The sequence below is a fragment of the Mesoplodon densirostris genome, chromosome 13 (assembly GCF_025265405.1).
Source record: "Mesoplodon densirostris isolate mMesDen1 chromosome 13, mMesDen1 primary haplotype, whole genome shotgun sequence".
NCBI classification, from domain to species: Eukaryota; Metazoa; Chordata; class Mammalia; order Artiodactyla; family Ziphiidae; genus Mesoplodon; species Mesoplodon densirostris.
The window spans coordinates 4,854,251-4,881,988 of NC_082673.1; the positions used below are offsets into that span (position 1 = coordinate 4,854,251).

At 45.6% G+C, this 27,738-nt stretch overlaps 1 protein-coding gene across 3 annotated transcripts in view; it reads left to right on the forward strand.

The window, feature by feature from the left end:
* The first annotated feature begins 672 nt into the window (after positions 1–672).
* The window catches only part of LYN (LYN proto-oncogene, Src family tyrosine kinase), a 107,011-nt gene continuing 79,945 nt past the window's right edge, over positions 673–27,738 (forward strand). For 2 of the 3 annotated variants that reach the window (XM_060115528.1, XM_060115530.1), the window contains exon 1: positions 673–779. The gene's annotated coding sequence lies outside the window, so the exon portion shown is untranslated. Of the gene's footprint in view, positions 780–1,048; positions 1,067–27,738 lie in introns of those variants that run through there. The other variant, XM_060115529.1, reaches the window with a different exon arrangement.

The following is a 27,738-nucleotide window of genomic DNA, read 5'->3' on the forward strand; positions in this document are numbered from 1 at the left end:
CTCCCAGTACCCTGTCTCCATTTTTCCGGGAGGAGATAGAAGTTTTGAGGAGCTGAGGAACCGTCAGGCCATTTAAGTCCACGACCACCCCCCACCCCTATCAACGCCCTGAACACCCCCGTGTACATCCTCAAGGAGCGACAATACTGGTTAAGAACTCAAGGAGACCCTGAGCATCCTCTCTGTAGAGAACTCCAAATGTTGGCTGCCAGGGGCACCCCGCTTCCTAACACTCTAGGGAGTAGGTTGTAAGGGAAGGAAAGGAGACGCGAGGGGTTCCGTCGCTGTGCCAGGACGTGCCAGGGTCTCCTGGAAGATCCTTCTGTCCGCCTCCGCCGGAGGAGGTCGGGCCCGGGGCGGCTCCACGCTCCGGAGCTGCGGGCTGGGACGCAGGTTTCTTTGCCTTCAAAGCTCGGCGCGACGGCCACGCCAAAGCCCCAAACCTTGCGCAGGGGCCAAACGGTCACTTCCCCGCCCTCCAGGCGCGGTATGCAAATCCGAGCACCAGGAAGTAGCTGGGACCTCCCGGCCGAGCTCGGCGACGGCCAGTTCCTCCGCCGCCGCTCCGGGCCGCCGCCGCTCGCTCCCGGCCGTGGCGCCTCGGGGCCGGACGCGCCGCAGCCTCCAGCCCGCGGCAGGCGGAGCGGCCGCGCCACCCCGGGCCCGAGCCCGCACCCCGAGCTGCGCGCCCCCCGCCCCGCCCCGTCGCGGCCCCCGCTCGGACCCCCGGCCACCGTGGAGTGCCGCCGCCGCCGCCGCGCGACTCGCACCCGGAGCTGGTGAGCCGCGGGCGGGAGCCGGGGGGCGGGGGGCCGGGGCGGGCGGCTCCACAGGTGTCTCTCGGCCCGGCGCGCAGGGGCGGGGCGCGGGCTGCGGGCGGGGGCGGGCGCACCGCGGGTCTCTAAGGCGCCGCCCCGAGGGCCGGATGCTGTCCCCGCGCGGGCCGCTCCCTGCGCGGCGGGGAAGCCCCTGTCCACGCGGCGGGCGCGCGCGCGCGCGGCGGAGGTCCCGCGGGGACTCCTCGCTGGCACGGTCCGGAGTCCCCTCCGGGCCCCGGGTCCCCGAGGTGAGCGATGCGGCCCGGCCCGGGCGCCCTCCGAGGCCGACGGGCGGCCACCCTCCCCGGTGGCCCGGCGGGAGCGTGACGTCCGGGCGCGGCAGCGGGGGCGGTGCGCACCCTCCCGCGGAGCCCGGCGCCTCCCGGCCTGCGGGCCGGCGGTCCCGAGCCCCCGGCGGCCGAGAGGAAGCGAGAGTTATTTTAAGAATTCAGGGGTTGCCTTTCCTTCGCCTTGGGGGAAGGGTGTGAACGTCAGTTCTCACTTTCCTGCGTTATCTCTGGCGTGTGTGTGTGTGTGTGTGTGTGTGTGTGTGTGTGTGTGTGTGTGTGTGTGTGTGTGTGTGTGTGTGTGTGTGTGTGTGTGTGTGTGTGTGTGTGTCTGAATTACCCCAACTTCTTCGCCGTCTCAGAAACTCGAGTTCAACCCGGGTTTCGCAGTTCCCAGGCTGAGTGTGAACTTGGGCCTGTTATTGAAATTCTCGGTTTGGGTTTCCTCATCTTTAGGAGAACATACCTACCTTCTGAACTATGTATTGCACGTAAAGCACATACTAGACATTCCATAAACGGTGCTGTTATTATTGAGAATAATTTTGTCCATAACAGCGAGGCTCCCTGGTTCTTTGCAATCTGATGGTTTTTACACCCAAACCTGCTTGTCAGATTTAGCCACCTGTCCTTACTAATAAATCGGCAGAATAAATACACCGGAGACGTACTGTCCCAAGGCAGCACCCCAGAGTCTGACTCACCCTAAGAACTAGCCAATGAGGAGGTTTGACTTGCTTTTGATTTCTTGGCTACCCCGCAGCCGGCTGTAGGGTTCAGGAGGGCAGGAGCGTTCTCTCTGGCCAGCACCATCTAAAGCTGTGCGGAGGGGAATATGCGCTGAGAGAATACGGGAGCTTACTGAGTACTCATAAGTACGTCCTGATAAGGTAAGCTCTGCTGGAAAAGGATAGGATTCAGGTAGCTCTTGGTTCTCATTTGGAAGTAAGGAAGTCAAACCGTTTTGAGGCTTGAAGAAATTTAATTTGATCACAAGGGGCTTTTGGTGACTGGGCCTCTTTGTTTTGTTTTTTTACATCTTTATTGGAGTATAATCGCTTTACAATGGTGTGTTAGTTTCTGCTGTACACCAAAGTGAATCAGCTATATGTATACATATATCGGCTGGGCCTCTTTGGATGCAGAATGGGAAAACCCTCTTCCTGAGTGAAGAACAGAGGGCAGCTGACGTAAAGAAGCCAGGAAACCCGAGTTTGGGTCTCTTCCACCATTTATCACAGCTGTGATTTGGGATCAATTACTTGGGCCACTTATTCCGCCAGTATTTCCTTCACAGCAGTAACTAGAGTTATATTATGATTTGCCCATAGGTGTGTAGTCTGCATTCACCACTACAGTGAAATCTCTGTGAAAAAAGCTTTGTCAGTCTTGTCCAAAATGCTAGCACTGGTGCCTGTCACGTGGTCGAGATTGCTTGGAAGAAGGAAGGAAAGTCTGCTCCGAGCCTGGCCCTGTGCAAGGCCGAAGAACAGGCTGGCCCCTAAGGCATCTGTAGCTCACTGGTCCTCTCTGTCCTGGATTCTAAAATGGGGATTTGAGGAACTTTTTTGACTGTCAAGTTATCCCAGCGCTAGTGTTCTAAGTGGGCATTTCCACTCAGGACTGGTTTCTGTGGTGTATCACTGGGAGAGAAGTCTTGATTTGGAGTGGTAAGAGATAGCCTGCAAAGACTACATCTGGGTAAGATGTTGCCCCAAAAAATGCACTTTATCTTACAATCATCGGTATTGGACACTTTTGTAGAGAACTTGTGATATCTGTGTCCCATCCCCACCCATGGCATTCTCTTAGCGGAAAAGTGATCCAGTGGGGTTGTAATTCAATGACTTCCAAAGCCTTTTAGTTCCATTATATTTGTATTCAAAAATAAACCACTGAAACATTTGAGATGCTAGCTGGTTCAAATGAATATATGGACTTGTAACTTACAACATTAAACCATGTTATCACGCTTTCCTGGTGGTGCAGTGGTTAAGAATACGCCTGCCAATGCAAGGGACACGGGTTCGAACCCTGGCCTGGGAAGATCCCACATGCCACGGAGCAACTAAGCCTGTGCGCCACTACTGAGCCTGCGCTCTAGAGCCCGCGAGCCACAACTACTGAAGCCCACGTGCCTAGAGCCCGTGCTCCGCAACAAGAGAAGCCACTGCAATGAGAAGCCCGCGCACCGCAACAAAGAGTAGACCCCGCTCACAGCAACCAGAGAAAGCCCGCGCACAGCAACGAAGACCCAACACAGCCAAAAATAAAAATAAATAAATTTATTTAAAAAAACACAAAAATGTGGGACCATATTATCCATAAACAAACCCATATTAATTTAAAATCTGTATAAATAGGAATATATGTCCTCATCATGGAACACTGTTACAGCCCACTCACACTGCTGATCTCAGTGACCTCTGTGTCCTCAGGCATGGACAGTGTTGACATTGAAAGGTCATCAGTCATTAGTTGGGGCGTTGATCAATGACACACTGATGGCAGAGACAGCCTCGGACCTTTCCTGGGCTCTTTCTGGCAATGATGGTGCTGATACCTTTTGCTTATCCAGGGCTCTGAAGCCTTCTGAACTGTGATTTCATTTGAACCTCTCATGACCCCCGAGGGTAGGCAGGGACAGATACCCCCCCCCCAAAAAAAAAAGAGTTTAGGCATATCCAAGGTCACAAGCCTGGTTAAGTGGCATCGCTGGGCATAGTAGGTATGTTTTCTGGCTCCAACTCTAGAGTTTTCCCCCTTTTCTGCCTTTGGACCTGTAGTAGGTACTCAACTACTTAGAAGTAAAGAAATTAACTTATCATTTAATAAACATGTTGAAGACAGAATCACAAGGTAATTTTCTTCTATCACTCGGAACTAGGGGGCTGTCCAAGCAGATGAGCAGGTGTACCGGCACGCAGGGTACTTAGGCTCTACTGGGGAGCTGAGTTCCTGTGCCTTTCAGCTCGGCTTCCTGCTTGGGGCTGGGGGAGCTCTGATAGCTGCCTAGGTGACACCTATCCTGGCTGCTTCAGAGCAGCTCTAGTGACTGCCTGGGGGGCTTTCCAGTGCTTACTGGTCACTATAGAAGTACCCAAGTAATACTTTGTAAAGGGATTCCCTTCAGCCTCTTTATAAACCCTACGAGCCGCCTTGTGTGGTTGTTATAATAGGGAGAGTTGTAACTCGAGGGCAAAGCATAAAGTAAGGAGAGAGGGCCCGCAGGAGGCACATGGAGACACGCTGCCCGTTTCCGGGCTACCTGCAACAAACAAGGCTCGTCCTGCGCCCATGCTGCTACACTAGATAGACATCCCCTCCCGTCTTTTAAGATTGATGAAGAGCCGGACAGGGAAGAGGAAGTTGGTCAGAAGTACTGAAAGGTTTCTTACAGCTGTCTGCTTTCCTGATACTTAAGTTGTGAAACTTTGAGTTCACTCTCTCATCATTTCTGACATTTATTTTGAGTAAGTTCCCATTTGTGGGAGAAGCCCAAGTGCAGAAAATAGTAGGGAAATCTGCCCATTGAGGGATTCGAATTTTTGGAACAGGCCAGTTTAAAGACTTGAACCTTATTTTAGATATCCTTGGCTTCCGTTAGCTGGAAGGGTTCCCTTGTAATTTAGAACAGCAAGTTTCAGGAATTACTGGGGACGACGTGTTTAAAAGGCTCATCCATGCTAACAGGTTGCAGGGGCCTGTTAACAGCCTTGGTTCTTAATTCTTGGGCTTCCTCTTCAATCTTGTCCTGAACTTTACTTTCCCTTAGTACTGACGAAGCATCAACATTTCTTATTTGCTGCCAAGCTATTTCGTGAAAGTTGTATTTATAATCAAGATATAGTTTCCATTTGTAAAGAACTCCTCCAAAGTCTTGGTTATTTCACTGTGCTTTATTTGCATTTATTAACCTCAGTGTATTTCCAGTCTCTCTTCTCTTAACTCCCCTCTTCAACTCTTTCCCCACTATTCTACAGAGCCTTCAAGTCATGAGTTGATAGGAGGTGACCGTTATTGGTTGATCTCGGTGTAACTGTGTTCATTCTTCATCACGCTGAGATGTATAAGTGATGTTCCATACAATGACTACGAACCGGGATACATTAATAAGAGTCCATCGGAGTGGGCGTTTCTCAAGGCTGGGAGCTCTGTCTGCTCTTGGTGAGTTAGTTGTAGGACACAGGGAAGAAGTCTTCATCATGAGGCCCAGGGGGTCTTTAAGGGTGTCTCATTTCCGTTTCACAGTTCACACTCGAGACAAAGTCAGGTACTGCTGGGCCTGCGCACACGCCCCCGTTTCTGTGAGCGCCTAAGGGCACTCTCTTTACTGACCCCGAGCCTTGCTGGTTGGAAGCCCTTCGCCCCCTCTCGCCGGTTCCCCTCCGTCTCTCTGTGGGCCCAGCATGTCTCCGCCGTGTCGTGCACGGGCCCGGAGCCGTAGTGACTCTTCGGCGCTGGTGAGCGTCCACGGTGAGGCGGGCGAGATGGGTGTGGACGCGTTCCGCCTCCAGCCGGGTCAGGGGCGCCCCCCACCTCCCCTAGATTCGAGCCTTCGGGGTGGCTCCGGTCGCCCGGTGGATGTTAACCCCCGGGGGCGGGAAGGCGCGGGGGCGGTGGGGAAGCTGATCCAGAGAGGCCGTCTGGAGAGGGAGGCCCACTTCTGCTTTCCACGGGGAAGCTGCGGCGCGGAGAGCAGAAGTGCCGCGGGAGGCGGAGGCCGGCCGGAAGCGGTGCCCTGGCCTTCGGCACCACCCCGCGCTGCTTTTGCTTGCGGGTTCGGGCTCTTCCTACCACCTTCTGCTCTGTTCCTGTTCAGTTTGTCCTTGGGGTGGGGAGGGGAGGGGAGGGAAGAAAAGAATGAGCCGGGCCCTCAGGGTGGAGCCCCTTCGGGCAGAACCCGCGGCGGCCATGCTGGAGTTTTCAGCCACAGAAAGATGGACGTTTTGAAACTCTGCATCATGGAAACTGTTACAGAACTCTGAGTGGACGTTTTGAAATCTTTTAATGTTCAGGCATTATAATAATTTCTTAATCCTAACTACAGTGTTCGGTGCTATTTTTTAAATTACTCAAGCTATAGTCTCTTGTTAAACATGTGGGATAGATCAGTGACTTTCAGACTTCTTAACCTTGATGCGTAGCAAGAAACATCTTACTTTACCTTGGGCCCCAATGTGCATCCATCTGTATGCCAAAAAAAAGAAAGAACATTTGGTGAAAAGCCCCTCGTCCCAGCTTGTTGGGGGAGTCTGACCCCAGGCAGCCCTCTGAGGCCAGCTTGGTGAGATGGGGCAGGGTTTAAAATGTACAGAGATGGGACTTCCCTGGCGGTCCAGTGGTTAGGGCTCGGCTTTCACTGCTGGGGCCCGGGTTCAATCCCTGGTTGGGGAGCTAGGATCCCGCAAGTGGGGTGGCCAAAAATAAATAAATAAATAAGTAAGTAAAATAAAATGCACAGAGGTGGTCCCAGCAATTCCACAAGCTCCAGTCCTGTAAGGGAGTTTATTACACAAACATAAATTAAGATACATCCATACAAGGAATGGTATACCTTGCAAATGTCTTTAAAAATAGAATTAAATTATACTTACCGATAAGAAAGATGCTTTTAAAAAGCTGAACACAAGCTGAGACGTAATGTATATGACCATTTCTGAACTAAAATATTTCTGTGTGATGCATAATTATAAGCTATGCACGTCAGTAATTGTTTTATACTAAAGTTTTCACTACTGATTATTTCTGGGTGATGGGCAAACGCTGATTTTTCTTTTTTGTAGATCTCTATTTTGTTACAAAGAGCATGACTTATATGGTTTTAGGACAGCGGTGTAATGGGTGATGACGTGTAATAAGCCAGCGTGGCGGCAGAGGGAAGTTGGAGCGACCAGGAAACTTTAGGGCAAAAGTAGCCCTTATGATGGCTGTGTGGATATCATTGCAGGCGGACCCGACCCTGGGGGAGCTCATGCGTTGCAAACGTTGTAAGCAGACAGGATATTTTCCTAAAGAAGCGTCCATTTATATTTACTTACATTTAGGGCTGAGTTTCTTGAGAACCTACCATGAGTCAGGCCCAGCATCAGGAGGAAACCCCGCGGGGGAGAAGGAGCCGTGGGAGTCCTGGGGAGAAGAGACTGGTTCGTGCAGCATCACTGGGCGGCCAGGCAGGGGTGGGGCTGTTCGCGCAGGCGCCGAGGACCCTTGTCCCCAGAACTCAGTGTTGGATTGCACTGTGTAGACGGAGGTGAATGGCGGAGCCTTTTGGGGGGCAGCCATTTTTTCCCCATCACAATCAACTTGCCTAGATTCTTCCATAATAAAGTATTGGTGATGTCGCCAAACAATGAAGAGACACAGAGACACTCATTGTGTGCTCTGAATAGGAGGATGATTAACCCGGGAGAGGAACGGAGACTTCCACAGAGGTTAATCTGGGGCCAGAAAGTAACATGTATTGCTACGTTACGTGACATCAGACTACATCATCTGTAGTCAGTAGCGAGTAGGAACTTGATGACTGTCCCGGGTGGTGGTGAGCTTGCCCGGACATTTATCTGAGTCTTCAGATAAATGAAAGAAGTTTGGAGTTGAGGTCTAAGTTTCTGTGGGGTTATCGGTATTTTCCATTTGGTTTAAATGGAGACTGTTTATTGTACGGCGGCAGCTCGGTTGTAGCATTGTTCTTCCCACGTACAAATTAGTGTATTAAAAGCATCACCATAGTTAGGAATGGCGACGGTTGGACAAAATGGCATAACTTGGCAATTATGCGAAGAACGCCCTTGCATAATTAGACGTGGCATGTTGAATAGCTGATGTATTCAGTGCCTACGAGGGATTATTCATGTTAACCTTGAGAAAAGATGGTGTATCATATGGTGGAAAGAAGACGGACTTCCACGTTAGACAAACCTGAGCCCAGTCTGCGCTCCAGCACTTGTGACTTATTCTCACCATTTCTTCATTTATAAAATGATGATAACAGTACCACACCTGCTCCTCAGGTGTGTGGTAGGGATTAGCAGAGTGAATCCGTAATCTCTGACACTGTTTCTGGTACACAGCCGGCACATAATAGTACAAGGCTTAGACGCTGTCTCAGCGTCTGTAAAGTTCAGAGTCTAGCGGGGGAGTCTGTCATAGGCCATCCTTCCCAGCATGGTGTTTGCCCTGGGCTGGAGACTCTGCTGTCATGAGTCAGCTGAACTTCTGATCTGCCTGAGGTACCAGGAATTGCCGTGAGGCTACAGGGGTGAGCAGGAAGGCCTCTGCATTCAAAGATGCCCTCAGGGGCTTCTCTGGTGGCACAGTGGTTGAGAGTCCGCCTGCCGATGCAGGGGACACGGGTTCGTGCCCCGGTCCGGGAGGATCCCACATGCCGCGGAGCGGCTGGGCCCGTGAGCCGTGGCCGCTGAGCCTGCGTGTCCGGAGCCTGTGCTCCGCAACGGGAGAGGCCACAACAGTGAGAGGCCCGCGTACCGCAAAAAAAAAAAAAAAAAAAAAGATGCCCTTAGAAGTGGGACATGGGGGCATAAATGTGGTTTTCAGAGTCTGCTCAGTGCTGCCCTAGACGTGTATGTACAGAGTGCGCTGCAAACAGAAGGACAGGGCTCTTGGTGACAGTGAGGGGACGACGCTTGAGCTGTGTAGGATAGGGGGAGAAGGAATTCACCAGTCAGAGGCTTTAAAGGGAGGCATCCTGAAAGAACAAGAGACTTCATAATCTGAGGAGTGACATGAGGGTAGTGGATGCAGCCCCGGCTTCAGAGAAATTTCTGATATACAGTTTATGGTCATCAGGATAATCAAACATGCACCGAAAGAGTTAGTTTTTGTCTCACTGGACCACATTGACTTTTCCAGTTGTTTCAAATTTAACGATGCCAAATCTATTTAAAAAAGAAAATTCAACAAGTTGAATTTCATAACTGCCTGCGTATATTTTACTTTATGGTTTTCAGTTATTTTAAAAGCTTTAAATAAATGAAGATAACCACTAAATGAGGATTTAATTGTCATTTGCCATAAATTCCTTTACCAGTGGATAACCTTTCAAGAGTCGAGTAGAAAAAACATTTCTGGACGTTTTGGTAAATGACTCAAATGTTACCTTATTGCTGTAGTTGATGTCTTCAACTAAGGCAGCCCAGTACAGCCCAATTTAACAAATGACGTGTTGCCCCTGGCGTCAAGTGTCAACTCCCGGGCTCTTGACATCACCCATCTACCTTAGTATCAAGCATGAGAAGCACAGACTCTGAGAGAAGGAAGAGATTTTGTCAGTGTGTCTCATACATAGTCACTTTCCCTTGAACACTGGGTCTCAAAAGTTAGGGTCTGGGCTTCCCTGGTGGCGCAGTGGTTGAGAGTCCGCCTGCCGATGCTGGGGACGCAGGTTTGTGCCCCGGTCCAGGAAGATCCCACATGCCGCAGAGCGGCTGGGCCCATGAGCCATGGCTGCTGAGCCTGTGCGTCCGGATCCTGTGCTCCGCAACGGGAGAGGCCGCAACAGTGAAAGGCCCGCGTACCGCAAAAAAAAAAAAAAAAAAAAGTTAGGGTCTGTCCCAGGTGATTCTAACGCAGGTAAGGAGGTCACGTTGTGAAACGCACCGTGACAGGGATATTCCTGTTGCCCAAAGCAGCCCATTTCATTTTTGTCCAGCTGTGGATATTAGAAAGCTTTTCTCTCGTGCTACAATGTTTTATTTCCATAGTTTCTGCTTGTCAGTTCTAGTTCTGCACTGTTTTTGCACAGTTGAAGCCAGCCACTGTCAGACTGACTGAATATCCATCCACTGTGGCTGTAAGTACAGGATATGTAGGGCCACGACTGTTGGCCTGTCCACCCAGCACTATTACTCTGCCTGTCTTCCCAACAGAACCCAGATCACATCAGGATCCATCTTCGCCACTGAAGTTTCTGCAGACGTTTTCTGCGTCCCCATCTACAGGGTGGCCCTGATTGGTCAAAGCCTCTTATTCCTGCAAGTGATTGGTTCATGAATGGTGTACTTTGGGTTGGACGGTAATCAGTAAAAAAAAATAATGCTCCATAGGTGGTCCTAAGATACAAACAGAAAAGGAGTGGGGGAGGGAGGAGAGAAGGGAAGTGAGACGTGGATAAAGGATAAAGAAAGAAAAAGCCTTATGTGAAAGTCAGGAAATTGGAAGGAAGATAGTATAGGTTATCCTGATTCCTAATTTGTGATGCACACAGTAGGTGGTTGTCTGCCCTTTGTTCCTCCTAGTCACACAGACCCGTGTGGCATTAATGTTGATAACTGGGCTTCTGTCATCGCAATGGATTTTTGAAATGTATATTTATTGAGTACTGTGTGTTAGTCATTGTGGTGGGTATAAACCTTAAGAAGTGTGAACTTCCTGTCCTAAAGAGTTGATCGTGCTCTATTCTCTCTGGGCTGTTCACACAGCAGAGGCTGACAAACTAACTTGCTGTGGTCATGGGTGTAACCATCACCTCGCTCGGGAAATCCCTGGGCATCTGAATCAGTGCACAGAAACAAGTAGTTCTGGTAAGAAGGAAGGCAGTGTGTAAGTGGTTAGAGCACAGGATAGGGAGAATATGGAATTAACCAGAAAACCAAACACAGAAACAAAACCCAGAAAATAACAAATGTTGGTGAAGCTGCGGAGAAATTGGAGCCCTTCTGCAGTGCTGGTGGGATTAATAAAATGGTGCAGAGGCTGTGGAAAACAGTCTGGCAGTTCCTCCCAAAATGAAACACAGAATTTCCTTTTGATTCAGCAATTCCACTTCTGCGTATAGACCCCCCCAAATTGAAAGTGGGGTCCTGAAGAGATATTTGTACACCCATGTTCATAGCAGCATTATTCACAATAGCTAACTCAAGTATCCATCAACAGATGAACGGATAAACAAAATGTGGTCTATACATGTAAGAGAATATCATTCAGCCTTGAAAAGGAAGAAGATTCTGACACAAGCTACAATACGGATGAACCTTGAGAACAGTATGTTAAGAGAAATAAAAGGCCAAATATTGTATGATTCCATCCATATGAGGTACTTAGAGAAATCAAATTCATAGAGACAGGAAGTAGAATGGTGGTTGCCAGGGGCTGGGGGAAGGGGAATGGTAGTTGTTCGATGGGTCTGGAATTTCAGTGCTGCAAGATGAAAAGAGTTCTGGAGATGGATGGTGATGGTTGCATGAGGTTATGAATGTACTTAATTGTACACTTAAAGATGGTTAAGATATAAATTTCGTTATGTGTATTTTATCGCAATTTTAAAAATGAGTTTTAAGAAGTTGCTCGATAAGCAGAAATGCGTACAAGTAGATGAGGGTGGTCTGGAGGACATTTCATTGAGTTTGCTGAGTTGCCCTTATTCTGACTGGGGCACCTAGCTAGCTGACTGGTGCTCAGTTGTTCGCGGGGAAGGGGACAGGGTCTCTTAACTCTGCATTAATCCAGGGCCATGTGGATTGATGGCTGACAAGATTTTGTAATGGCTGCGGTGTGAGTTTATAATGGAGAATTTTACCAAGGCAGGGATCGGGATTGGAGAGTAAGGAGGAGCTTTCTAACAATCAGAGCTGCCTGCAGGGGACCCAGCTGGGGTGTGAAGTGGTCCTTCTCCGTTACAAGTCAGACGTTTGTAAGCACAGGCTAAGCGACTCTCTTGCAGGACCTTTCAGAAAAGGTGAACTAGATGGCTCTGAAAGGTGCTTTCTGATTCACTAATTCCATTATTTCTAGCCACGGACCCCCAATTCTAAATCACATAATAGGAAAGAATATTTCTAATGGAGTTCTTCTTCATAGGTGTGAAGAGGAGGATTTTTTTTTAAGCTTTCCCAATGTAGAGGTGGTTTTTTTCTTTTAATTTAAGTGTAATGTACATGTAGCAAAATACAAACACAGAGGTAAGCCTAGCTCCAAGCAAACCCTCATGTAATGTCCCCCAGATGGAGAAGCCGAACGATGCTCACACACAGCATCTCCGGTTGCACCTCCCCTCACTCTCTTTCCTCAAAGGCATCTACATTCCTGCGTCAAGTTTTAGTTGAGTTTCCTGTGTTGGCTTTTTCACAATAAAGTGTTAGAAATTGAAAAGCAGCACAAAGCCATTTGGTTTGGCAGATGAACAGCTTTTCAAGCTGTGGGTTTGGCTGGCATCGGCATCTCTGGGTTGAATGACTGCAGTTCAGTGGGAGGAGGACAAGTCCTGGTCTGGTTTTATACCCTGGCTATTCAGTTGGTAAAATTCTCACACTGGGTGTGATCAGAGGCTTATTTACATACCTGTTTATTCAACCATTAGTTAGTAAAATTAGATGGCGCTCGCCATACATAGCTTGTTTTTCTACCCATCTCTGCATAGCTCAGTAAATGTATAAATGTATAAATGCAAATTTAGAAACGTGGGTGTGATAAGGGTGGTTTCCAGTGACCCACAAGTAATCAAACATCCTGCTGTGTGACACAGAGCCAGTGCGCACACAGACATTGAAAAGTACCAACTGGCTTTGTGAATTCAGTTATGATGGTCTTCATAAAATGGGACTCTCTTTTTTGATGTGAAGAAACACAGTACCCTTATGACTGACTGTTTGTTCTGCTTCTCGTAGTTTTGACATTTATTTTTGTTGGGGGTGAGAGAGCGCTGTCGTTTGACCTGCGGAATGCATTAGCCCATGAAGTAATGCTTCATCTATTCATGATTCAGAAAACATTTCTTGGATACTTGCTGGTCATAAATATGCATGCATTTGACTTGCCCTCCCATCCATTATTCTGAATGGTCGAATTGTTCCAATATGCTCAGGAAGTTAAAATGTTTGTTAAAGGAGGACAAGGAGTATAACTTTCTATTTCATATGAAATATGAAGAACGCACACAGGCAGCAGAGTACGGACGTGCCCATCTTCCTGCGAAGAAGTCACAGTTGTGGTCCAGAGGCCAAGGCTGGGAATGACCCCACCCCGGGGGGGGTGGTCACTGAGCCCATGGTTTGACTGCCTGCAGTTCCAGCCCCAGGTTCATCTTCCTCTGGCCACAGTTGCTGATGCTTGCTGTCTGCGTTTTCACCGTTGGATGATCCGGAAGATTGGATCCGGGAGGGAAGCTGGGGATGGGGGGTGGGGCGGATTAGCAAGGGGACTGGCCGCCAGAGCAGGGCGGGTTTCCAGTGAAGAAGTGCATTCCTCAGCTGAGAATAGAAAAAGAAAAGATGGGGAAACAGTTTAGCCGGCTTCCTTACCCACCTGCTGGAGATGGTGAGGTGTGTGTCGGTAACAGTCTAGCAGCTTGTGTTGCTCCACGGTTACCTTGAGATGCCTCAGGAGCAGGATACTCGTAGTAGTTATTCTGTTTTAGCTCTTCTACTTAAAAAAATAAATAAAGGTCCTCTCCAGCAGCATCTTCCAAGATGGTAGTAAAGGGCAGTGTTATTAAGCCTGGATGGCAGTTCTTAGGGAGGGAATGCTGGGAAGCGGAGTTTTAAATTCTGAGGGTGAACTGTGGGCATTTGCCCCTGCTGCCCGGGGGTGATGGCACTGCTCTCAACCCCCAGGTTCACCTGGCGGGAGCAGTGTCTGTGAGCCCCAGCTCCCCGCCTGGAGAACGGTCGTGACCACAGCCTCTTGTGGGCTCTCACAGGCCTCAAGTGAAATGGGATCGTTTCAGCCATTACTTCCTCTTCTTTGTGAGAGGAGCGTCCTACAGGGATGACAGACAGCGGACCCGGTCACAGGACCTGGCTCCACCTTCGCAGGTATGAATTCTCACAGTTGGAGGTATAATCTTGGGCAAGTCACTTGACTTCTCGACATCTCCCTGTGGCCGTGTGCCATGTGAAGACTCATAACAGAAGGTCTTTTGAAGTTCATCTGTGATTATTTATGTGGATGTACTTGAAACATAATAGAGGCCTAACAAACATTTCCTAGTTGCTTTTCCTTTTGCCCAAGTAATCACTTTTTGGCCATCATAGTCTTTAGGGAGCTTATTCTGGGCAACAATATGGAAATGACTGAAAAGATTTTGCAAAGGCTGTGGTCGTCCGAACCTAGATGCGCCCTTGGACTTGAGCCCTAAGTGCATTTTGAAATGTTTGTCCAAGCTCAGAAGCACCGTGTGTTGCTAAGGGAAAGAATGTTTGGATGAACGATGGACAAAGGAGGGACCACACCAGGATGGCTTAACTTTTCCATGCTGCCTGGGCTCTGCAGGGAGCTAAAGGACCTTTCTGGCTTATAGGCTCCCCAATCTAGACTGTCTTACTTACTGAACACTAGATAATCATGAGCCTCAGGATCCAGACTGAACTCACTTTCTTCAGACCAGAGACTGATGTCTGAGGCTCAAGGAGAAAAGGAGCCAGGAATGGTTAGTTTGGCACAGAAGGGAAAGCCAATGTCTCTCTTTTTTTAAATTTTATTTATTTGTTTGTTTGTCTATTTATTTATGTCTGTGTTGGGTCTTCGTTGCTGCACGCGGGCTTTCTCTAGTTGTGGCGAGCGGGGGCTACTCTTCGTTGCGGTGCACGGGCTTCTCATTGCGGCGGCTTCTCTTGTTGCAGAGCATGGGCTCTAGGCACGCGGGCTTCAGTAGTTGTGGCACGTAGGCTCAGTAGTTTTAGCTCGTGCGAGCTCTAGAGCGCAGGCTCAGTACTTGTGGTGCACGGGCTTAGTTGCTCCGCGGCATGTCGGATCTTCCTGGACCAGGGCTCGAACCCGTGTGCCCTGAATCCCGGCAGGCAGATTCTTAACCACTGCGCCACCAGGGAAGTCCCCAATTTCTTTCTTGATTGGAAGAATCTTATTGGGTTGGCGAAAAAGTTCATTTGGGTTTTTCCATAACGTCTTCCTTCCTCCCTTCCTCCCTTCCTTCCTTTCTTTCCTTTTTTTTTTTGGCTGCATGGCTTGTAGGATCTTAGTTCCCCAACCAGGGATTGAACCTGGGCCATGGCAGTGAAAATGCTGAGTCCTAACCACTGGACCACCAGGGAATTCCCGGAAGAATCTTATAATGACGCCTGCACAGTTATTACTTGCTTGACCTTCGTACCAGGCAATAATTACCTTTTACAGAAAACATAATAAAAATAGTATTCATTTATTGAGTGTGTGTCCTCTGTTAGGTGACCAATTCCTTACAAGGTGTGTTACTGATATTCTTGGTATTGATAAGGAAACCAAGGCTTAGAGATAATACTTGGCTCTTTTAGCTGTTAAGTAAATGCAATGCAAGCCAGCTTCACTCCCAGGTTGATGTGTTTTATTTAACCTTGAAAGGTTATTTTTTAAAAATCATGATTATAGCATGTGGAAGGTAATATCCTTTTTTTTGAATTTTATTTTATTTTTTTATACAGCAGGTTCTTATTAGTCAACTACTTTATACACATCAGTGTATACATGTCAATCCCAATCTCCCAGTTCATCACACCACCACCCCCGGCCACTTTCCCCCCTTGGTGTCCATACGTTTGTTCTCTACATCTGTGTCTCTATATCTGCCCTGCAAGCCAGTTCATCTGTACTATTTTTCTAGGTTCCACATATATGCATTAATATACGATATTTGTTTTTCTCTTTCTGACTTACTTCACTCTGTATGACAGTCTCTAGGTCCATCCACGTCTCTACTAATGAATGAATTTCGTTCCTTTTTATGGCTGAGTAATATTCCATTGTATATATGTACCACATCTTCTTTATCCATTAGTCTGTCAATGGGCATTTAGGTTGCTTCCATGACCTGGCTATTGTAAATAATGCTGCAATGAACATTGGGGTGCAGGTGTCTTTTTGAATTATGTCTTTTTGAATTTCACAGGGTATATGCCCAGTAGTGGCATTGCTGGGTTGTATGGTAGTTCTATTTTTAGTTTTTTAAGGAACCTCCATACTGATCTCCATAGTGGCTGTATCAATTTCCATTCCCACCAACAGTACAAGAGGGTTCCCTTTTCTCCACACCCTCTCCAGCATTTGTTGTTTGTAGATTTTCTGATGATGCCCATTCTAACTGGTGTGAGGTGATACCTCATTGTAGTTTTGATTTGCATTTCTCTAATAATTAGTGATGTTGAGCAGCTTTTCATGTGCTTCTTGGCCATCTGTATGTCTTCTTTGGAGAAATGTCTATTTAGGTCTTCTGCCCATTTTCTGATTGGGTTGTTTGTTTTTTTCATATTGAGCTACATGAGCCGTTTATATATTTTGGAGATTAATCATTTGTCCATTGATTCATCGGCAAATATTTTCTCCCACTCTGAGGGTTGTCTTTTCGTCTTGTTTGTAGTTTCCTTTGCTTTGCAAAAGCTTTTAAGTTTCATTAGGTCCCATTTGTTTATTTTTGTTTTTATTTCCATCACTCCAGGAGGTGGATCAAAAAAGATCTTGCTGTGATTTATGTCAAAGAGTGTTCTTCCTATGTTTTCCTCTAAGAGTTTTATAGTGTCCGGTCTTACATTTAGGTCTCTAATCCATTTGAGTTTATTTCTGTGTATGGTGTTAGGGAGTGTTCTAATTTCATTGTTTTACATGTAGCTGTCCAGTTTTCCCAGCACCACTTATTGAAGAGGCTGTCTTTTCTCCATTGTATATCCTTGCCTCCTTTGTCATAGATTGTTTGACCATAGGTGTGTGGGTTTAACTCTGGGCTTCCTATCCTGTTCCATTGATCTATATTTCTGTTTTTGAGCCAGTACCATATTGTCTTGATTACTGTAGCTTTGTAGTATAGTCTGAAGTCAGGGAGTCTGATTCCTCCAGCTCTGTTTTCTTCCCTCAAGACTGCTTTGGCTTTTCGGGGTCTTTTGTGTCTCCATACACATTTTAAGATTTTTTTGTTCTAGATCTGTAAAAAATGCCAGTGGAAGTTTGATAGGGATTGCATTGAATATGTAGATTGCTTTGGGTAGTATAGTCATTTTCACAATATTGATTCTTCCAATCCAAGAACATGGTGTATCTCTTCATCTGTTTATATCATCTTTAATTTCTTTCTTCAGTGTCTTACAGTTTTCTGCATACAGGTCTTTTGTCTCTCTAGGTAGGTTTATTCCTAGGTATTTTATTCTTTTTGTTGCAGTGGTAAATGGGAGTGTTTCCTTAATTTCTCTTTCAGATTTTTCATCAGAATGCAAGAGATTTCTGAGCAATAATTTTGTATCCTGCAACTTTACCAAATTCATTGATTAACTCTAGTAATTTTCTGGTGGCATCTTTAGGATTCTCTATGTATAGGATCATGTCATCTGCAAACAGTGACAGTTTTACTTCTTCTTTTCCAGTTTGTATTCCTTTTATTTATTTTTCTTCTCTGATTGCCATGGCTAGGACTTCCAAAACTATGTTGAATAATAGTGGCGACAGTGGACATCCTTGTCTTGTTCCTGATCTTAGAGGAAATGCTTTCAGTTTTTCACCATTGAGAATGATGTTTGCTGTGGGTTTGTTGTGTATGGCCTTTATTATGTTGAGGTAGGTTCCCTCTATGCCCACTTTCTGGAGAGTTTTTATCATAAATCGGTGTAGAATTTTGTCAAAAGCTTTTTCTGCATCTATTGAGATGATCATTTGGTTTTTATTCTTCAATTTGTTAATATGGTTTATCACATTGTTTGATTTGTATATATTGAAGAATCCTTGCATCCCTGGGATAAATCCCACTTGATCATGGTGTATGATCCTTTTAATGTGTTGTTGGATTCTCTTTGCTAGTATTTTGTTGAGGATTTTTGCATCTATATTCATCAGTGATATTGGTCTGTAATTTTCTTTTCTTGTATTATCTTTTTCTGGTTTTGGCATCAGGGTGATGGTGGCCTCATAGAATGAGTTTGGGAGTGTTCCTTCCTCTGCAATTTTTTGGAAGAGTTTGAGAAGGATGGATGTTAGCTCTTCTCTAAATGTTTGATAGAATTCACCTGTGAAGCCATCTGGTCCTGGACTTTTGTTTGTTGGAAGATTTGTGTGTGTGTGTGTGTGTGTGTTGGAAGATTTTTAATCACAGTTTCAATTTCATTACTTGTGATTGGTCTGTTCATATTTTCTATTTCTTCCTGGTTCAGTCTTGGAAGGTTATACCTTTCTAAGAATTTGGCCATTTCTTCTAGGTGGTCCATTTTATTGGCATAGTGCTGCTTGTAGTAGTCTCTTAGGATGCATTGTATTTCTGTGGTGTCTGTTGTAACTTCTCCTTTTTCATTTCTAATTTTATTGATTTGAGTCCTTTCCTTCTTTTTCTTGATGAGTCTGGCTAATGGTTTATCAACTTTGTTTATCTTCTCAAAGTACCAGCTTTTAGTTTTATTGATCTTTGCTATTGTTTTCTTTGTTTCTATTTCATTTATTTTGCTCTGATCTTTATGATTTCTTTCCTTCTACTACCTTTGGGTTTTGTTTGTTCTTCTTTCTCCAGTTCCTTTAGGTGTAAGTTTAGATTGTTTATTTGGGATTTTTCTTGTTTCTTGAGGTAGGCTTGTATTGCTGTAAACTTCCCTCTTAGAACTGCTTTTGCTGCATCCCATAGGTTTTAGATCACCGTGTTTTCATTGTCTCTAGGTATTTCTTGATTTCCTCTTTGATTTCTTCAGTGATCTCTTGGTTATTTAGTACCGTATTGTTTAGCTTCCATGTGTTTGTGTTTTTTACGTTTTTGTCCCTGTAATTGATTTCTAATCTCACAGCATTGTGGTCAGAAAAGATGCTTGATATGATTTCAATTTTCTTAAATTTACTGAGGCTTGATTTGTGACTCAAGATGTGATCTACCCTGGAGAATGATCCATGTGCACTTGAGAAGGAAGTGTAATCTGCTGTTTTTGGATGGAATGTCCTATAAATATCAATTAAATCTATCTGTTCTGTAGTATCATTTAAAGCTTGTGTTTCTGTATTAATTTTCTGTTTGGATGATCTGCCCATTGGTGTAAGTGAGGTGTTCAAGTCCCCCACTGTTATTGTGTTAGTATTGATTTCCTCTTTTATAGCTGTTTGCAGTTGTCTTATGTATTGAGGTGCTCCTATGTTGGATGCATATATATTTATAATTGTTATATCTTCTTCTTGGATTGATCCCTTGATCATTATGTAGTGTCCTTCCTTGTCTCTTGTAACATTCTTTATTTTAAAGTCTATTTTATCTGATATGAGTATTGCTACTCCAGCTTTCTTTTGATTTCCATTTGCATGGAATATCTTTTTCCATCCCCTCACTTTCAGTCTGTATGTGTCCCTAGGTCTGAAGTGAGTCTCTGTAGACAGCATATATATGGGTCTTGTTTTTGTATCCATTCAGCGAGCCTGTGTCTTTTGGTTGGAGCATTTAATCCATTCATGTTTAAGGTAATTATTGATATGTATGTTCCTATTGCCATTTTCTTAATTGTTAATGGGTTTGTTTTTGTATGTCCTTTTCTTCTCTTGTGTTTCCCACTTAGAGAAGTTCCTTTAGCATTTGTTGTAGAACTGGTTTTGTGGTGCTGAATTCTCTTAGCTTTTGCTTGTCTGTAAAGCTTTTGATTTCTCCATCAAATCTGAATGAGATCCTTGCCGGGCAGAGTAATCTTGGTTGTAGGTTATTCCCTTTCATCACTTTGAATATATCATGCCACTCCCTTCTGACTTGTAGAGTTTCTGCTGAGAAATCAGCTGTTAACCTTATGGGAGTTCCGTTGTATGTTATTTGTTATTTTTTCCTTGTTGCTTTCAATAATTTTTCTTTGTTTTTAATTTTTGTCAATTTGATTACTATGTGTCTCGGCATGTTTGTCCTTGGGTTTATCCTGATTGGGACTCTCTGTGCTTCCTCGACTTGGGTGGCTATTTCCTTTCCCATGTTAGGGAAGTTTTCAACTATAATCTCTTTAAATTGTTTCTCTGGTCCTTTCTCTCTTCTCCTTCTGGGACCCCTATAAGCAAATGTTGTTGCGTTTAGTGTTGTCCCAGAGGTCTCTTAGGCTGTGTTCATTTCTTTTCATTCTTTTTTCTTTATTCTGTTCCACAGCAATGAATTCCACCATTCTGTCTTCCAGATCACTTATCCATTCTTCTACCTCACTTATTCTGCTATTGATTCCTTCTAGTGTATTTTTCATTTCAGTTACTGTGTTGTTCATCTCTGTTTGTTTGTTCTTTATTTCTTCTAGGTGTTTGTTCCTTAATTTTTCTAGGTCTTTGTTAAACATTTCTTGCACCTTCTTGATCTTTGCCTCCATTCTTTTTCCGAGGTCCTGGATCATCTTCACTATCATTATTCTGAATTCTTTTTCTGGAAGGTTGCCTATCTCCACTTCATTTAGTTGTTTTTCTGGGGTTTTATCTTTTTCCTTCCTCTGGTACATAGCCCTCTGCCTTTTCATCTTGTCTATCTTTCTGTGATTGTGGTTTTTGTTCCACAGGCTGTGGTTTTTGTTCCACAGGCTTTTTGCTTCTGCTCTGCACTCTGGTGGATGAGGCTATTTAAGAGCGGTAGTATCCTTGATAGTTTATCACGTTGACTTTATACATTAACTTAAATGTAAACACAGGAATGCGATTCCTCCTGGGAGACTAATAATAAATATGGGGCAGAGACGTTTACTGGGCACAGGCTGTGCGTCATTCATTATTCTAAACATTTGCTAAGTTTTTATTCACTTAATCATCACAACAACCTTATGAAATCAATACAGTTACTATCCCCATTTTTTCAGATAAATAAAGGTTAATTAACTTGCCCAATATCATGTCTCTGTGGGGTGGAGCTCAAACTTGAACTCAGGAAGTCTGGCTCTCAAGCCCAACTCTACTACTACATGAATCCAAGGTGCAACCTCTCTGACTTGCAGGAGAAAAAAGCCCAGACACTCAAAACCAGTAGTAGAGCCAAAGCTAGAAAGACTCCCCCCAGTTCTGACAACTTGGTGTCATTCTTACTATCATCACTGCTTGCAAAGAAAAAGAAAAAGAATTCTTTGAAATTGCACTGAAAATCTAAATATTAAGAGTTTAAAGCAAGATCAGGATTAAGCCAGTTGAATTTATGTGCATTAACTTCTGCTGGCGACTCAATTTCTCCCTATTATCCTGGTCACCATTTGTTGGGAAAGAATGATTTTCCTCTGCTGGCAAAGCAAATCATTTGTTTTATAGCTGAGTTTGAATCATGATTGGATTAGCCTTTTCTCCAGCAGTTACCCCACATTTTTCTTTTGCTCAATACTTATCCAGCTTGTGTTTTTCTTCCTATTAAGCATTATCTTACATTCTTATAACTCTCATAAAACAGCTTCAAAGCTGTATTTGAAAGGTTATTAAGATTGTAGTTAATAGATTGCTAATGGCAAAGGGTCGGATAATAGGCAAAGAATATACAGATCAGGTGAGTCATACAGCTGTCCTCGGCCCATTCCCTTCCTCTGTTCTTTGTGGCATTTGCAGCAGTGGGTTTAAGATCATCAATGGTTAAGCCGGGGCTAAACCGGTTTATTCCTTGGGAAGCATGTCAACTATCCAGCCAGTGTTTTCACTCAGCACTTCGGTACCCCTTGCCCGATGTCTCCTGTATGGCTCCTAAATGACTATTTCCATTTCTGAATGATAGCTCTCTGAAAAGAAGTTAAAAGAGGATAAGACTTTAACTTTTTCTTTAGCAGGGAAAATGTATTAGGATCCCTCTAGTTCCTTTCATTCCTGGGGTGTCAGGTGACTCTTTAAGTAAAACCCCAGTTTTCTCTGGTCTTGATGAAGTTGGTATAAGCAAAAGTGTTTTGACGTTGACTTTAGCATAAACGTTGCTGTTTAATCTCTCCGTCAGTCCTGTGCTCCTTCTTGCGCTTCCACAGGATCTTCTTTTGGTCCATCTTGTGGCCTGGCTGGAGACACTTCTGGGGATTTCCCTAGACCAAAAGTTCCCAGATATGGTACCTGAAGGCTGGGCGTTGGCAGACATGGTGTGTCATTGTTGCTTTCTGTGGGGATGAGGGTGGAGCCGGCAGAGTCTTGTATCCATATTTTCCATGCCGATCCAGAAGGAACATGGGTCATAACACGGAAATAAAACCCGTTACTTGACAGTTTGGACCCGTTGCTAGTCTTGTAAGAACCTTCAGGCCGTAGAAACACTGCTCCATCCAGGACCAGCCATGAACTTGAGATCTTTCAGAGGCTGGGCTGGATGCAGCAGGAGAGAACTCCTAGCTGAGTAGCTCATGCTACATCTTTGTCTAATTGCACTTCCTGGCTCAACCAAAGATAAACAGATGAGAAGAACCTAAGCCAAAAAGGGCATTAGGACCATGATTTGGGTAATAAACTACCCCAGGCTCATAATGGACTCATTCCTAGACAGACACAGGAATGAATCTGGGGTGAGAAAAGCCAAATGAGTGAGTGATGATGTGTCATCATTTTAAAAAATGTTTCATCACGTTTGTACGAACAGTAGAGCAGATGTTAGATGGAGCCCCTCTTTGACTGTTTCTTTAATATCTTCAAGAGAACAACGTGAGCTCATGGGGAACAGGGAAAATTACTAAGGCTCCTGTGTGCCAGACTTGTGGGGTAAAGTTGAACAAGATGTACTAAACCTCAACAAGAGAAGAATAATGAATTGAATTACATTTGAGCCTTGAACAACATGGGTTTGAACTGCATGGCTCCACTTATACCTGGACTACCTTCAGCAGTAAATACTCCAGTACTATGCCATCTGCCTTGGTTGAATCTGAGGATGCAGAAACATGGATATGGGGTCTGACTAAAGTTACCGTGGATTTTCCACTGTGAGGGAGTCAACAGCCCCAACTCCACATTGTTCAAGGGTCAACTGTACATATGTTTTTTTTGTTTGTTTTTTTTTTTTGTTTTGTGGTATGCGGGCCTCTCACTGTTGTGGCCTCCCCCGTTGTGGAGCACAGGCTCCGGATGCGCAGGCTCCGGATGCGCAGGCCCAGCGGCCATGGCTCACGGGCCCAGCCGCTCCGCGGCATATGGGATCCTCCCAGACCGGGGCACGAACCCGTATCCCCTGCATCGGCAGGCGGACTCTCAACCACTGCGCCACCAGGGAGGCCCTGTACATATGTTTTTGATCGCCAGTGTTTCATGAAATAAACCGGTTCAACGTTTTCTGCTGTTCTAAGTTTTACCTTTAAGATCAGGGGATAAATTATTTCCTAGGAAACTGTTCTTTACTCTGTGTTCTTTCTATTTCTGTGTTGATAGTCTAATCTGAATTCATTGGGTTTATTGAGACTTTCACATTTGTAAGTGATGATTAGCCTGACTATTGTTTATTTATGTAGAATTTATAGTGTTTTATCCTTTATGTAGATCTTGGGGTTTGAAACTTGAAGTAGTATTGCTTTATCAATCATAAACATTTGTTCTCTGAGTGCTGATTATAAACAATAAGGTAGAATGACTCTTGAAATAAAGGAATAAATAGTGATAGTTTTGTAATAGATAAATCTGAGATAAGTATAAGTGAATTATAGTTTTCATAAAATGTACCCCAAAGCTAATACTTTGTAAATACTACCATTTTCTTTACGGCTAGAGTGTAACCAAATCCAGGACTAAATAACTTTCCATTTGGGGCCATCAGGTTTATAGAACAAAAGTAATGGGGCTTCCCTAGTGGTGCAGTGATTGGGAATCTGCCTGCCAATGCAGGGGACACGGGTTCGAGCCCTGGTCAGGGAAGATCCCACATGCTGCAGAGCGACTAGGCCCATGGGCCACAACTACTGAGCCTGCGCGTCTGGAGCCTGTGCTCCGCAACAAGAGAGGCCGCAATAGTGAGAGGCCCATGCACCACAATGAAGAGTGGCCCCTGCTTGCCACAACTGGAGAAAACCCTCGCACAGAAACGAAGACCCAACACAGCCAAAAATAAATATTAAAAAAAAATAATGTTCACAGTATAATTATGGTAGGAAGGTCAAGTTTACTGCACCAGCAAATTTTCAATAGTGGGTTCCATTCATCAGTCAGAGCCTTTTTTTTCCCCTCTGGAGCATTTTTTTTCTGGTTTGAGTTGGGTATGGGGTTAGGTTGGCAGTGGATAAATTCCAACGCCATAAGGGCATAAGGGCATGGAATTGTAATGCCATATGGGATAGTTTGTGTCACAGCTAGCCAACAGGGCATCTGAAGTTAAACCATCTATGGTACGTCCATTGCTATGATTCCAATTCTGGTGAGGAGTTCAGTATTTGATAAAAGGATCCCAACACTATTGGATTGTGAGTTCTTCTTCAGAGCAGGGCTTTTCTAGTGGTTCTCAGCCCTGGCTGCTCACTAGAGTCAATGGGGGAGCATTTAATCATCTCCAGGCCCAAGCTGCACCCCAACCAGTGAAATCGGGACAGTGGGGGACTCAGGCATCAGTGCGTTTTAGAGCTCTCCTCGACACCCCGCTTGTGTACAAAGGTTGAACCGTTTGACCAGATCCAGCCGTTGTGGAATCTGTGGGCTGTTAGGGGGTAATGTTCAGATCAGTGAATTCGGATGGTCCATCTCAGAACGTCAGATGTCCCGAGAGCCACTATGTGCCCAGAATAGCTCCCCGTCCCTTGAGGAGAGGTGACCACACTGGGCACCAGTTAGGAGGGTGGCAAGTCTCCTGGGGTTAGAGGGCCTGCTAACCCCAGTCTCCCACACTTGAGAAGCATCTGGGCGGGACACCCTACCTGTTGGGAGAGCCTCACCCTCCAAAACAGCATGTCTTGGCTGTGTTGTGGGCTGTGTCGGTACACAGAGCCCCTCCTCTTCCGGTGGGGGACCTCACACTCAGGCCCGGAGCATCTCCCTTGTGCTGGGGGACCACTTACCTCTCCCCGGAACACAGAGGAGGTTTCAAGCGTCGCTCATGACCTCTGCAGAGTGAGGCTCCATCAAAGCCACCCACGAGTGAGAAAGTAGTACGTGGTGGGAACCGGGAAGTAGCATGGTGCCGTCACAACTCGTTCAGTTGTTGTTCTTTTTCTTTTTACCTCCAGATCGACCAAAGTCTCAGAGATGGGGCACCTGTTCAGGCAGAGGGCTGGGATGGTGAGGTCTTCCCTGTGAGCCCTGGGTCAGTTACCCCATCTCCGAGCTGCTCTTCCGCCATCTGTTAGAATTCTTACCAGGATTGGTTGTGAAAGAGTATGCGAAAGTGGTTTGTTAAAAAAAGAAAAGGAAAGAAAAGAACTGAGCCCCATTTAAACTCCAGCTGAGCCAAGGGTGGTAGCCCTCCGGCCTGGATGGAAGGAGCAGCCCTCCGGGAAACCAGTAGCCCTGTCCGAGGGCCGTTACCCTTTTCTCGGCATCATTCATGCTGGTTCAGTGAGCCATCACAGTCCGTTAAAAAAAAATACTGACAATCCCAGCGTGCTGGCGAGATTGTGGGGAGACTAGAGTGGAAATGGTCCAGCCACTGCAAGAAGCCCTTCGGCAATTTCTCATAAAATTCAACATACAAATGCCTCACAGCCAAGCCTTTCCACTTCTAGGTATTTATGCAAGAGAAATGAAAGCAGATGTCCACAAAAAGATGTGTACAGTGATGTATACAGCAGCTCTTTTCATAATACATATATAAAAACAAAAACCCTAGAAATTCTCAAATATTCATTATCAGAAGAGTGGTTCAATAAATCTGGATGAGATATTCATAAAATGGGACTACTTGTACCAGAAAAAGATATTTCTCCATACAGCAACTGGTTGAATCTCCAAAACACTATATTAAGTGAAATAAGTCAGACAGAAAGAAATATGTACTGTCTGACTTCCTTTCTGTGAAGGTCAAAAACAGTGATCATGGGGAATGGGTGACTTAGAAAGGGACACAAGGGGACTGAGGTGATAAGTCTGTTTTGTGTCTTGTTTTGGAAGGTGGGAATGTGGGTGGAGACATCTACCAAAACCCATCTCATACAGTACTTAAGATCTGTGCATTTCACTGTGTACACATTTTGGGGGGGTAATAATTAAACTTTATTTTTCTTGTTTGTTTTTATTGTGGTGAAATAGACCTAACACAACATTTACTATCTTAACCATATTTATTTTTTTAATTTTTAAAAATGTTTTAATTTTTATTTTTTTGGCCACTCCGCGCGGTGTGTAAAATCTCAGTTCCCTGACCAGGGATTGAACCCGAGCCCTCGGCAGTGAAAGCACAGAGTTCTAACCACTGGACCACCAGGGAATTCCCTCTTAGCCATTGTTAAGTGTTCTGGGGCATTAAGAACATTCACACTGTTCTGCAACCATCATCACCATTCATCTCCAGAACATTCTGTATGCCTTTTGCCTCAGAAAGAAAAGCAAACTAAAAACACTGTCATATGGCGAGGTCAGTTCAGCTGGAACTGAGGCGTTGGCCTCATGCATACAGGAAGCCAGCCTGGACACGCAGGACTGTCTGCTTCCCTCTGCGGCCCCGAAGCGCACGCACACACCTCGGCTGGGCCCCTGTCCCATCAGAGTCAGTGTCGATTTGCCTGCTTCTCCCACTGGCCCCGAGCTCCCAAGGATGGAGACGGTTTTGCTCATTGCCCTCCCCCAGCATCCATTTGAGGAAGGCTCTCGTGCACGTGTGCTGAATGCCAAGTGGTCCCCATGTCAGGACTCGGCCTGGTCCATTTCCAACCTTTTCTCAAAGAAAATAGGTGCCTGTATCTTTCACAACTCTGTTAGATGGTTAAAGAAACCATGCGAGCATTTAGAATCTTGAAATGGGGAGTATTTTGCACGACTTCCTGGAACGACTGCTCCTAGTTAGCGTGTGTGTTTGTGTGTCTTCTTTCTTCTTGCTGGAGTCAGCTCACGGGTTCTCCCACCCAACACGGGGCCTTAGGCACTTCCCTGCCTCCTGTGTCCTGTGGTTTCCTGGCCCGCCTTCAACTTGCCGATCTAAACAACCCAAAGGGCCTGGATGACCACTGCCAATATTCTACTCCTCTAGCAGCCCGGAAGAGTCCAAACGAAAACTTCAGGTTTTTCTTCTTTAGAGACTCCAACAATTGCCAGGAATCAAGAGGATTACAAAATAACAGGAGGGGTCGTCGTATGCCGCAGTGTGAGGACCCGCTGCCTTGCTTTTCAGCTGTGGTGCAGACGGTCCGCGGCAGCTCCTAAGCCCGAAAGCCAGAAATAGAGTCGTATGTGATAAGGGCTTCCATTCCCGGACAGCTGAACAATTTGTACCATTTCGAAATTACATATTCCTGTTTAGACTCAGTTATCGATATATGTTCAGCATTTCACCCACGGTCTCAAGTTGCGTGCATTTTCTTCACAATAAGTCGATGAGCTTACACCAAAAAGAGGGTTTTGCTTAAGGCTGAAGAGTCCCTGCTTTCAACCTACCTTGTCATTTTCGTCTTGTTGCTTTTTATAGCATTCATATCAACACCTTGGTCTTTTGGCTTTCCACGAAATTTTTTTTTAAATTACCAGTTTAAAATACAATGAAACACTCAAGTAACTCACTGCACTGGGTACTGACTGAGACAGGACTCCTGGTGACTGAACTTGGAGGGGCAAGCAGCAGCACCATGCACCTGTGCATTCGCTTTTTGATGGAGAAAAGTCTGAGTCTGGGGCAGGAAAGGTTGTGTAGGGATGTCAACCTATTATTATGAAAGTTG